Source organism: Carassius auratus, unplaced genomic scaffold, assembly GCF_003368295.1.
Source record: "Carassius auratus strain Wakin unplaced genomic scaffold, ASM336829v1 scaf_tig00217104, whole genome shotgun sequence".
NCBI lineage: Eukaryota > Metazoa > Chordata > Actinopteri > Cypriniformes > Cyprinidae > Carassius > Carassius auratus.
This window is the reverse complement of record NW_020528896.1, coordinates 1-13,423: the sequence shown is the minus strand read 5'-3', so window position 1 is coordinate 13,423 and position 13,423 is coordinate 1. Positions and strand designations below refer to the sequence as shown.

Here is a 13,423-nt window from a genome sequence, read left to right as displayed (position 1 = left end):
GAAAGAAGATGGATGGATATTGTAATACAAGGCAGATAGATATAAAATAATATATATACTATATTACACTATAATATTACTCACATTTCACTGCTGGTTATATATGCTCTATATAATTGTGTATGTGACAAATAAAAGAATCTTGAATACACATAATATTAATAATACAAATATGTCTAATCTTAATATTTAAATCACACTAATCTTAATAAACTAAAACCATTAGAAAGGTTATTTATAACACCATTAAGGTGCTATATAGCATATATCTATAATGGAAAGCATGATTCTTTATGGATCCCTTTAGAAAGAGTTCTATGTAGCACCAAAAAAAGGGTTCTGCTATTGATACAAGCACAAAAAAACTTTTTTGGTAGTGTTTAGAGCCATGTTTCTTAACCCTCAAATATCCTTCGTATAGCAGCCTTTAATTGGACCTTCTCGGATAAATTTGGGCACGAAGGTCACAGACGTGATCATAATTTCTAGTTTAAATAAATGTCATCACTACATTTGATAATATACAAATATATCAATTGGTTAATTTGTTGTAATTTCTTTGGTGCATTCCAAAAAATATTCATTGAACTGACAAAATGTATGTAGGCATGTAAGGTGTGTTGCTGCAATCAATTTATTTTAGCTACATTTAGATAAACAAATGTAGTTTACTTATTTTCAACTTTTTATTTTTAAATATAGCTCAAATAAATAGTTTGCAACCACTCACTCATCTTTTTTGGTGCCGTCCAAAACTAAACTTTTGCGACTTTGGTGACATCTAGTGACATATGATGGCACTGAAATCTAAAATTATCATAAATATCTGTAGGAAGCAATGACTGGATATAGGCTAAAATCTATAAACAATTGTTGTAATGAACTGAACCTCATAAGGTTTAACATTTATTTTATCCAAAATGTTATCCAAAAATTATGCCTTTGTTCTGTTGGACAAAAAACAAGATATTTTGAAGAATGTTGGTAATCACACAGTTGACGTTAGCCATTGACTTCCATATTATTTTTGTTGTAGTATTAAATTTTGAGCAGATGTTCATTTTGGGTGAAATATCCCTTTAAAAGTCACATGATGTGAACTGTACTTCATTATAATATAATAATGCAACTACTTAGATTTAAAACCATACAATTGGTATAATTATACTGAAAAAATATTAATCTTAATTACTATTATTACTATATTTAGAAAACACAGATGGACAACAAGCTGCAGAGATCCCTCACCAGAATGAGACACAACCACAAACAAATGAGCCAACAGAACACATTGTTTTGGAAAAGCAAACACTTACTGAAAATATAGATGAACATCACTCCATACAAAATACAAATGAATTGGATTTAACATCAAAAAGCATGGACAGTGATTTCGTGTCAGTGTCCTCATACTCTGAAAATGAGGACAAAAGGGAACGTGAAAAGGAACAGGAACAGAACCAAAATAATGAAGAGTGGAGGGCCACAACACCAGGTCCAAAAAATTCAGTATAGAAATAAAATGGGAAAACTGGAAAAAAATAAAGCCACTGCCTGGTTCAAACCAACTCCAGAGACCATGGACAGATATGCTTTATAAAGAATTTAGTCAAGTCAATCCTTGTTGTGTTTTGTGCTTTAAGTATCAACACGTAAAATGCCAAAACAGTCGGAAACGAGCCCTGCTTTTTTCAAAGCACGTGCCACTTGCACCTTTAAAGACTGTTCAGCAGTCTATACTTTCACAATAAAACCCCCCCCAACAAAATCAAAAAAGAAAATAACGGTCTTTGTTGCTCGCAATGGAAACATAACACACAAAAACGATCACCAACAATTCAGACAAGCCAAATATACACGAAGTGGGAAAACTGCAAAGGCCCTCACACAAGGTGTGAGCACGTACTATTATGAAGCCGTAAGAAAATCCACACCAGAAGAGATTTTGGCAGGTAACATCTCACAGTCCTTGACTAAAGATGTGTTAAGGGTAATTTCTAGCGAACTGAAAAAAAGCACCAGGCTACATGATGACATAATCCTGGAGCTTATGCTTACACAAAAAATAATAAAGGAATGTGCTACATCTGATTGTCCTGAGACTGCTGGCTACTTACAACATTTGCAGGTGGACCCATCTGCTGTACATTTATACACACAATGTGGTTTACACAATTTTGGCCCAGCATCTTAAAAAAAAAAAAACCAGTAACACTTCACCTGGATGCCACAGGTAGCGTTATCTCCCGCATTACCAGTCAGCCCAAAAGAGTGCTCTACTATGCACTTGTACTGCCAGGAATGGGCAAAAACATGCCGCCACTACCAGTTAGTGAGCTTGTATCAAATCAGCACTCAATTCCAACCTTGACATACTGGCTGATGCAAACATTAAGGGCTCTTGGTCAAATAACATCATGCCATGTCCATCAAGTGGAGACGGACTTCAGTTGGGGACTAATTTCAAGTGTCCTTCTGGCATTCAACAAAGAAAGCATTTTGCTGTATTTACAACGAGCCCACCGCATTGTTTTGAACAAGGCAAACAGTGGTGATCTTCAATTTACAGTCTTACATCTTTGCTCTTCACATATTGTTAAGGCAGTGTGTCAGGCATTTTCAAAAAAGACTGACAACAAGGCTTTAAAGGAGTATGCCACCTACTGCTTTGCCTTGTTGTTAAACAGCACACATCTAGAAGAGGCAACAGCTGTATTTGAAGATATGGCTGTTCTTTTCACATCAGAAGAGGAGACCGACGTGGTGAATGCAGCCAAAACTGCCCTGGATCTAAAAATAATGAAGAGCACAATTAACCTTTATGAGGCACAAACGATACCAGAGGCAACAGAAACAGATGAAAATGTAACTTCAGTGTGTGGCAGATCACCATTTACATCACTGTTCACTGCAGTTTTGAACAGAGCCAAGAGCCTCCACTTCAGTAGCAAGACAGGGGGAAAAAATACCTTTTTCTGTCCAGAGCTCGTCGACTTCCTCGTGAACAACTACATGAGTATCTTCCCGCTGTGGAGTGGAGTTCTTCTTGGGGATCTTAGCCGGTTTTCTGAAATCAGCACAGCTACAGTCAGCCAACAATCCAAAACAAGGGAAAGTAACTGTCATGTGGAACAGTGGTTTTGGATTGTTAAACACAGCATCCTTAAAAAGAAGAAGTACCTGCGTCCTGCTGACTTCATACAGAACATGTATGGATCTCTCCAAGGCAGATACAAAGAACACATAATTAACAACAATCTGTTACTGCCTTACCGTGATCCAGAACCTAAAGAAAAGTTCTTCAGCCAGAAAGAAGAATGGGCACAGAAAACATCAAGAAAGGACAAGGACAGACATAAAACAAAATACTTTGACCCACCTGAAGTACTGCCACAGCCATCACAAAGTCCAGAAGTTACACAGATCAGCACCAATACCATCCAGATGATTCCAGACACAGCAATGGACCTGTCAAAAACAAAACACAAACCCGAACCAGAGTACAATACTGAGCCAGATAACACAGAACATACTGCTGAAGACACAACAGAATAATTTCTTACAATAAAATGATTACTTGCAGATTCAGTACCTTTGGAGCAAAAACGATTGTGAAGTGGTGGTTGCTGTTGTACCATCAGCAGCAAAAAAGGCTAGGTGCACCCTCCATCACTCAGAGTTCAAAACTCTGCAACCTCACAAGTGGCTCATGGGAGAGGCAAGAATATTCATGAGCTATTAGCATTTCAAACTTGCATGATATAAATTGCCAAAGCACACCAGTAATATTGTACATATCTGAAAAGCTGAACTGTTACCTTTTTGTGTAATAGGCATGTTTTGTGTATTTCTTATTTAAATGTGCTTTTTCATTAAGGTAATAGAATGTTACTTGCAAACCTTATTAAATAAAATGGGAAAAGATGGTACCATTTACCTCATGAATCATTTTTCTGCTGGTGTGATTCTGTCTGGAAACCGAGATGATGTGTGTCAGCGGAGTCTGCGAAAGGTATTTCTATTGTTGTACATTGAAGATATGAAACCATGTTTAAAAATATTTAATAATGTTACAATATCTACATTTCAGGTGGACTATGGAAAATATCAAGCACTTATCAGTTTCATAAATGTACATGGAAACCACTGGAAGTTTTTGGTGAAAGCTTTCAAAATAGTCCTTCTTCATAGTTATGTGATCAAAGCTGAACTGTAGTTTTAAATAGTGTTTTTTTTTTTTCTAGTATCTACATGCATCTTCCAGTAAAGTTTTCCTTATAGATCCACAAGGAATTGATGAGAAGGAGGACTCTAAGCAAGCTGCAGTCAGATTTCGGTAAAAACAAAACTGCTAAAATAAAAGCATTATGGCCAGATCTAGTTACTCTTAATTACTTTAACTGTATTACCCCTAACTGTCATATATTTATTTGTCATACAAGTCAATACTTCAAAATGAGGTTCGTTCGCCATAGCAAAAAAGAGTGGATGGACATTAAGTGGAGAGGGGCCACAATTACGCACACAAGGCAGCAGGATTCACATAGCTGTGGAGTACTTGTCATGCAGGTATTTTCTGCTCAAATGGTAAGCATTAAAGTTGAGACACTAAATATAATTATTTCCTTCATTTCACTACAACTATTGTTCAAAAATGGCAAAGGAGGTTGTCTCTAGTTTCCCAAAAGTTCCATCCCAGTTGGACATCAATACTTCTGTGACCAATATGGAGGCTCTACGTAGGAAGATGGCTGAGGAAATCCTGACAGCCTCAGGTGCCTGAAATGAAGAGGAACAATATGACATCACACTCGTATTGTCTTCTATATCTCTGTTACTATATTGATATCTATGCACTTGTTAGTGTTCAGAAAGGATGCCTGTTGTGGTTTATGCGCTTTGACACAACCCCTTGGAGGTGGTCCAACAACTGACTGGGTAAGTACTTAAAAAAAATCATAAAACAAATATCTATCTATCTATCTATCTATCTATCTATCTATCTATCTATCTATCTATTTATCTATCTATCTATCTATCTATCTATCTATATGTGTGTGTGTTTTTAGATTGAATGTAACGTATGCAAACGCTGGATCCATGTGGTATGCCTTAACATGACTCCTGCTGTGTTTGAGAATGTGAAACATAGGAACTGGGCTTGTCATCTGTGTAATTAATTATGTTAGAACCAACATTTTTTCATTATCATTTCTTATTATTTAAATGCTTTGCATAGAGAAAAAAAACAATACCCATTTGGTTACATTCTTTTCCACTTGTAAATACTAAAAAAAAGATTAAAAGTGGTTTGTGTCTAAATCTTTTCTCTGTATTGACATCTATACATACTCTGTATTTGAAATTATTCTGCAAGCTACATTAGGATTTAAGTAAATTATTTTAAGTTATTCTAATAAAGCGTTTCTTTATTTTGTTGTTCATGTATTTTTGTAGATAACTGGTATATTAATAGTTTGCCAGTTCTTATGTAAATGAAAAACTCTACGTATACAGGTTGCTCCACATTATGAAGCAAGTCAGATTTCTCATGAAATATGTTGAGGAACAAAGATCTTTGAAACAGTGCTATGTGACTGAATGTAGATTATCAAACTGATCTTTGAGTGTTTTACAAGACACAAGAACACAGGGTTAAGGAAGGTATCTGTACAAAAAATATATACATGAAATTATTAAAAAGGACACTGTTTGACAACTGTAACTTGCTTATTAATGTGATACAATCTGTTTAAGGTTTTGCATTTACCTAAGAAGACCTGGCAAACAATTTAGCAAACATGAGATTGAGATTGATAGCAGATATCTAACATGTATAACAAACACAACAGGTTATTTGATAAAAGACAAATTTGATTAGATATTTTAATTAAACCCTATTGCTATCACTTGCATAATAATTTGTAACTCAGTGTATGCCCACACTGCGTAAATTGCTGTGATATCGCAGGATCACAAAGTTAGCACCATTTCAGACATCAGTCCACTCCAGCAGCCTCCATTTTAGGATTTTTTTAATAATTGAAAATAATTGTAATCAAATATTTATAAGGTTTGAAATGTATTTGGTGAAAGACACTGGACAGATATGTGATCCGTTATCTCCTGAAGACAAAATGGAAAACCCACAGGCCTGCTAACATTTTCACAATGCGCTATTGGGAGGTAGTAAATAATTAACTAAGGACTCGTGTAACGTTAGCCACCAGAGATAATGAAAGCAGAATGCTGCACTTTTATATTTGGACACATTTTGCAAGTTGAGCAATTTGCATGGAGACCATGTTTAAATATGAGCTCAGTTTATAGGTTCACCACGCAGTCAGGTTATAATTATTCTATTATTTAACGTCCTCCAGACAGCATTTTAGGTTTCGTCAGGGACTAAGGACGTCTCTTATTTAGATATTCAACCGTAGCAAGTCCAATGCACTAACTAATATATTAAGTAAACCCAACACACGTCAATATTAATATCAGTTCACACGCAGGCTTTTTAACGTTAGTTGTAGTGGGTGACAGACCAACAGGCTATGTATTAAACAAGCTAAGCTAGGTTAGTTAACCTTATAAGCGCTAATAGACAATACATGGGATATCATCCTTTTTTGTCAATTATTCATTTATGAATGATTCAGCATCATATGTATTAAAGAGAAATAATCACTTCATTCGAGGTTTTAAGTGGAAAAATAGCCTCGACAGCCTACTTACACAACTACTGAAGCACTCTGTTCTCTCCCACCAAACCAACGGACTCGTGTGTAATGACCATAGGTAAAGCGGGAAAGCAGGCAGTGAACCAAACATCTGAGGCAAGGGAGGGAGGAGTCAAAACGGTTCTAACCTTAAAACGTTGTTTTTTTTTTTTTTATATGCTGTTTTACTACTATTATTTACAATACGCAAGTTGATTTGTAATGGTAATTGACAGTTTTAAGGGGGACATACTATACAGAACATATAAATTAGATTTACGGTTTAATTACCATCTATGATTTAACTACAAATTGTCTTCACATTTTATTATAAATGACCTTAATCTACAGGAACCATATTGGATAACCTGCTGTTATCAGTTAAATTATCATGTCTGCTATGACCGTTATTGCCTGGCTACTTCAGTAGGCCTATTGATGTTTTCCTTCAAAAGCGCTACTGCGGAGGGAAAGGAAGATTCCTATGGATAACCCTAAATATCTGTATCAACCACTGATCTATAATATAGATAGATCAGTGGTATCAACACATTTGAATGGCTATGCACATTGTTGGTTTTGACATTTCATCAGAATATTAACATTCTCTAGTTTCCAGGTCTGAAAATAGTGATGTGTGACATTGTATTAATCTATGTTAAAGAGGGTAGGCTATAAAACATTTAATTTTTGTTTCTGTTTTGTTAATGAGGTGTTTGTGGACAAACTGATTTAACATTTGTGTAGAAGACAACATAACACTGCTTTTTATTTTTAAGTTAAAAGGTGAAATTACACCAGAGGTGCTCCACTGCACCTGGAGGGCCACTGTCCTTCAGATTTTTGTTCCAATCCCAATTAAACACACCTGAATCAGATAATTATGCATGTAAACTGCCTGGCATGGGTGTTGACGTGTGTTGGTGCTAAACTATGCAGGAGAGTGGCCTTTCAGGACAGAGTCTGGACACCCCTTAATTAGATCCATCATTAGAGTAACAAAAGCTGCATTTTGTTTAGTGTGTTGTTATTCAGTAATCCTATGACTTGCAGCTACATATTGTCAGTTCATAGGATTCTATCCTTGATCAGTTACTAAATTGAACAACAACAAAAAAAGTATTACAGTCTTCTAAAGCAAAACTACATTAATAAGAGTGAAATGAAAGTTTGTTTTATGGATACTCATTTGTATTAATGTGGAGGCCTATAATTGCTAATGTGTATACATACAGAACTTCAGCTATAAATGAATCCTCAAAAAAGAAGTTAATAAATTCATACCTTTGAGCGGTGTTAGAATAGAAGGAATGTGGCATTTAATTACACTTCTTAATCATATATCATTTCATTAAACAGTAGCCTGTATAAGGTTTAGAAAAATGCTTAGCCTACCATTATCTTCTGGTGCTGCATATGGTTTTGCAGAGAGCATTGTAGTCAATTAACATCAGATGTTTTAAGCAATGCAATTAAAAGGACACCAAGCTCAGATTCCTCCTCCAATGAAGTTAGAGCTTGTTGTGCAACATCACCAGTGATTGGTGTATTACAGATTAAAAACGGACATCCATGAGTTACACCTAAAGTCTGTTTGATCACAATTATAAATATGAGATTATTGCTAACCATATTGTATTGTATTTTTACAGTGACCAAAATTATTAAAAGAGGGGCGTTTTGATTAAAATAATGCTAAGCTACATAATTGTAAATAATTTAAAATAATTACATCGTTCCGTAGCCTATTCCACTAATTCCTGAATTAACTTGTTTGTGACCAGAACAAATCCTTATTTTTAATTTTTACTTTCTTACTTTAAAGAAAACAAAATGTATTGTATCACTACCCCTAATGCAAAACATGGGTCTAAAATTAAACATATTCATTTCCTACTTAATTTCATAATTCTCTTGGCTTTGTTTTTTTCTTGTCTTTGTGTGTGTGTGTGTGTGTGTGTGTGTGTGAAAAATCAGAAATTTCAGCATTTAGTAGTAGCCTACCTGATCAATAAATTCCATGATTATTCAAAATATATGTTTTCAGTGAACATAATTTAATAATTTACAAAGGTTTTAAAACACATGTTTAAAGTTTAAACACATGGGTCAAAAACGACCTATTCATGCAAGTGTGTCAATTTAGATAATATTTACTATTTTTGCCTTATTTAACACTTGAAATAGTATATGCATATTTGCCACTTTTTCAAGCATAGGCCTATACATATCACTGAGAACCGTTAGTACGGAAATGGAACTGGTAGCGTCGGCCCCGGAGAGCCACAGTCCTGCAATGTTTTGCTTCTTGCTCCAAGTTGTGAATAATCGTTCATAATAATATGATAACAACTAGGCAACACTTCTTCCACTAACGTTATACTGTCTGATAATGATGTTGATAATAATAATCATCATCATCATAATAATAATAATAATCATAATAAGGCCTATCTCCATTCGAAAAAGCGCACCTGAATTTAATACACCCTCATCATTGCTGCCTCTATATAGCGCCTTCCCCAAGGTAATTCTAACCGCTCTCTTTCCCGTGCAACCTAGCAGCTATAAAGTTAACAACCAGAAGTTTTCGCATTGTTGTGGATGATATACTTCTCACCTGTAGCGGATGATGAGGAATCGTTTTTTTTTTTTTTTTTTTTTTTTCATTTAGAGGTAATTGGTGATCATTTCATCAAAACCCTCCAAAGGTTTCCATATAAATTCGGGAAACTGAAGTTTCCTAAGTTCAGCTGAAATGTTTCCCAAACATGATGCCAACTGAATAATGATTGAGAAGGTAAATGCTGCTTTGGCAGAATTAAAATAATTATTGTTGCTTCATTTGAACTAAGCCTAATGGAGGTTGTAAGAGGTCTTTTTGCCGGCTATGCAACAGCGACCACTTCACACTCCTTTTTGGACCAAAGGTAGGGCTATATGAACTTCTAGTAATCATTTTATTGTAAGAAATGTGAAATTGCATTGAAATTATTTGTATAAATGTATATTAATATGATGTACTACCTCTTCTGTTGTGTCTTCAGCAGTATGTTCTGTGTTATCTGGCTCAGTATTGTACTCTGGTTCGGGTTTGTGTCTTGTTTTTGACAGGTCCATTGCTGTGTCTGGAATCATCTGGATGGTATTGGTGCTGATCTGTGTAACTTCTGGACTTTGTGATGGCTGTGGCAGTACTTCAGGTGGGTCAAAGTATTTAGTTTTATGTCTGTCCTTGTCCTTTCTTGATGTTTTCTGTGCCCATTCTTCTTTCTGGCTGAAGAACTTTTCTTTAGGTTCTGGATCACGGTAAGGCAGTAACAGATTGTTGTTAATTATGTGTTCTTTGTATCTGCCTTGGAGAGATCCATACATGTTCTGTATGAAGTCAGCAGGACGCAGGTACTTCTTCTTTTTAAGGATGCTGTGTTTAACAATCCAAAACCACTGTTCCACATGACAGTTACTTTCCCTTGTTTTGGATTGTTGGCTGACTGTAGCTGTGCTGATTTCAGAAAACCGGCTAAGATCCCCAGAAGAACTCCACTCCACAGCGGGAAGATACTCATGTAGTTGTTCATGAGGAAGTCGATGAGCTCTGGACAGAAAAAGGTATTTTTTCCCCCTGTCTTGCTACTGAAGTGGAGGCTCTTGGCTCTGTTCAAAACTGCAGTGAACAGTGATGTAAATGGTGATCTGCCACACACTGAAGTTACATTTTCATCTGTTTCTGTTGCCTCTGGTATCGTTTGTGCCTCATAAAGGTTAATTGTGCTCTTCATTATTTTTAGATCCAGGGCAGTTTTGGCTGCATTCACCACGTCGGTCTCCTCTTCTGATGTGAGAAGAACAGCCATATCTTCAAATACAGCTGTTGCCTCTTCTAGATGTGTGCTGTTTAACAACAAGGCAAAGCAGTAGGTGGCATACTCCTTTAAAGCCTTGTTGTCAGTCTTTCTTGAAAATGCCTGACACACTGCCTTAACAATATGTGAAGAGCAAAGATGTAAGACTGTAAATTGAAGATCACCACTGTTTGCCTTGTTCAAAACAATGCGGTGGGCTCGTTGTAAATACAGCAAAATGCTTTCTTTGTTGAATGCCAGAAGGACACTTGAAATTAGTCCCCAACTGAAGTCCGTCTCCACTTGATGGACATGGCATGATGTTATTTGACCAAGAGCCCTTAATGTTTCCATCAGCCTGGTATTGGTGCTGATGTGTTTCTGGACTTGTGATGGCTGTGGCAGGTCTTTAGGTGGGTCAAAGTATTAGGTCTTATGTTTGTCCTGTTTTCTTGCCCAAGCCCATTCTTCTTTCTGGCTTTTCTTTAGGTTCTGGATCACGGTAAGGCAGTAACAGATTGTGGTTAAGTGTTTAATATGCCTCGGTGGGATCCATACATATTCTGTATGAAGTCAACAGGACACAGGTCCCCCTTTTTTTTTTTTTTTTTTTTTTACAAAAAGGTTACTCCGTTTAACAATCCAAAACCACTGCTCCACATGACGGTCTCATGAAGATGCTCATGTAGTTGTTCATGAGGAAATCGATGAGCTCTGGACAGAATTTTTTTTTTTTTTTTTTTTGTTACAGGTGTGGAGGCTGGTGGCCCTTTCCAAAACTGCAGTAATTGTTGATGTAATGGTGATCAGCTTGATGTACCTGGCATGATTGTCATTTGGACAAGGGTCAAAGTGTGAACCACCTCAGGAAGGGATGGGGGTTTTATTGTTATTAGCATTGATGTCAACACGAGCCAACAGCCACATTTTAATTGGTGGACATGAATTTGATTTTAAATAAGAATCATTTGGAATGTTTTTTTTTTTTATTGAATGAACTTTTATCAAAATAGTATTTTTAAATCTAATTTTAATGAGTTTGAGTATCGTTTTTATTAAGCTGAACTGACCGCATTTTAATGTTGTAACATGCATTTTTAACTTAAGCACATTATGTAGCCTAGTGCTCTTTGCCAAGTCATCTGAAATGAGGACATTAAAACAAAAAAAACTTAAACATCCCAATTCCTGGAAGCACAAGAGCATAGTAGAGCACTCTCTTGAGTTACTGTGAATTTGGGAAACCATACTATTGGCTGCAATCTATGCAAACTGTGACTGTTGGTTTTTATGTGTTTGGGGTTGTGATTAATTGATTACATGCCCAGCAAATGGGACTCAGTGGATGGATTGTGAGGGACCATAATTTCATTTTTATTGAATTTTAAATCCCTTTCCATTTCACTTTCCACCTAATCCACCAAAATCACCTTCAATCTCATTTAATTTTAAATCCTCCTATCACAGGCCAGGAGTGCGTTTCCCAAAAGCAGGTAGCTAGGTTACATTCTGCTCAGTTGGTAACAATGGAACTTGCCAGCATTGTTACTTTTGGGAAACTCACCCCAGAATGCCCTGTGAAATCCTCTTTCGGTTCCTCCTTCCTAATCCAGACTTGATTTATTGAGATTTTTATTTATTTTTTTACATCATTTTAAATGAGTACTGTAACATTTTATTTTAATTTATTTGTCTTATCTGCTTTAATGTTTTTCCTATTGAGTGGTAATTACTGAATGATTGATTTTAGAGTTTTTATTTTAGTCCCTTGCTTTTATTGTGATTCTTATCTGTTGTGATCTAAAGCACTTTTGTATATATATATATCAGTTTTAAGGATTCTAATGAGTGAATTTAATAACTAGTGATGAAAATAATAACTGCACATGTTTGTAAAGAAGCTTGTAAATTAATTGATCTATCAAATGCTGTTGTCACGTGACAAAAGACAAAATACTAGTCAGTTAAAGAGTAATTTCTGTTTCCCAGTGAGAACCAATTGAGTGATTCATTGTATTTGAGGTAACTGACATTTAACTAATAATTCAATTATTTGTGGTGTCTGTGAAGGAAATCAATTCATGGGTTATAACTTTGAATATTAAATACTGATATTAAATTCTAAGAGTAGATTTTAAACACTTTATGGTTAGTTTTTGACTCTTAAACTCCTCCTTGTCAGGTGACTCATGAAAGTGAAACTATTACAGCGGGTCTGTTTTGTCGTATGAGGAAGTGAACTACATTAAGAGAGAAAAACACAGTGAGTATCACGATTTAACAATCATCTTTGATAGCTAAAATCAATCCTGACTGGTTTAAAGTGAAGTACAATAAAAGCAGTGTCAGATATTTGTTTAAATGACATTAGGAGATAAAACACAGAGTCTGTAAATCGTCACATTACACTTTTACTTTCATTTTAACACAGTGTTTGTCTGAATTAGTTATGCTCTTTGTTTATAATTTGATTCTGTCTAAATGTGAAGAATACACTTTTCAAGTCAGTACTGATGTCTGACTACTGAGATTGATTAATCTCTGATTCATAACTGACTCTGTGATCAACATCTGGATCTGCTTTAGATGAAACCATGGCCTCCAGAATGAATCTCTCTGAAGAACATGACACACAGATAAAGACAGTCAAGAGGTGAGAAAACCTGAAATGTTTCACATTTTTAATGTTCAGAAACAATAGGTGAGATATTATGAGTCTCATATTTACTGTAGCTGTGGTGTGTTATGGATATTGTCACCAGCTGTCTCTGTTGCTGCTGGATGTGTCTGTGTCTTTATCATATGTGTGTAGTCCATATTTATTCTGATATATGAATGAAAAGAGCACATGGGGCAGAT

General features: G+C 35.6%; 1 long non-coding RNA gene across 1 annotated transcript; it reads right to left on the bottom strand.

Moving 5' to 3' along the window:
- Positions 1–2,211: 2,211 nt before the first annotated feature.
- Positions 2,212–2,999, bottom strand: LOC113100024 (uncharacterized). The gene is made up of 3 exons (XR_003289561.1): positions 2,970–2,999; positions 2,665–2,790; positions 2,212–2,475 (listed from the first exon to the last, which is right to left on the bottom strand). It is a non-coding gene; the product is annotated as an uncharacterized LOC113100024 (long non-coding RNA).
- Positions 3,000–13,423: the final 10,424 nt, after the last annotated feature.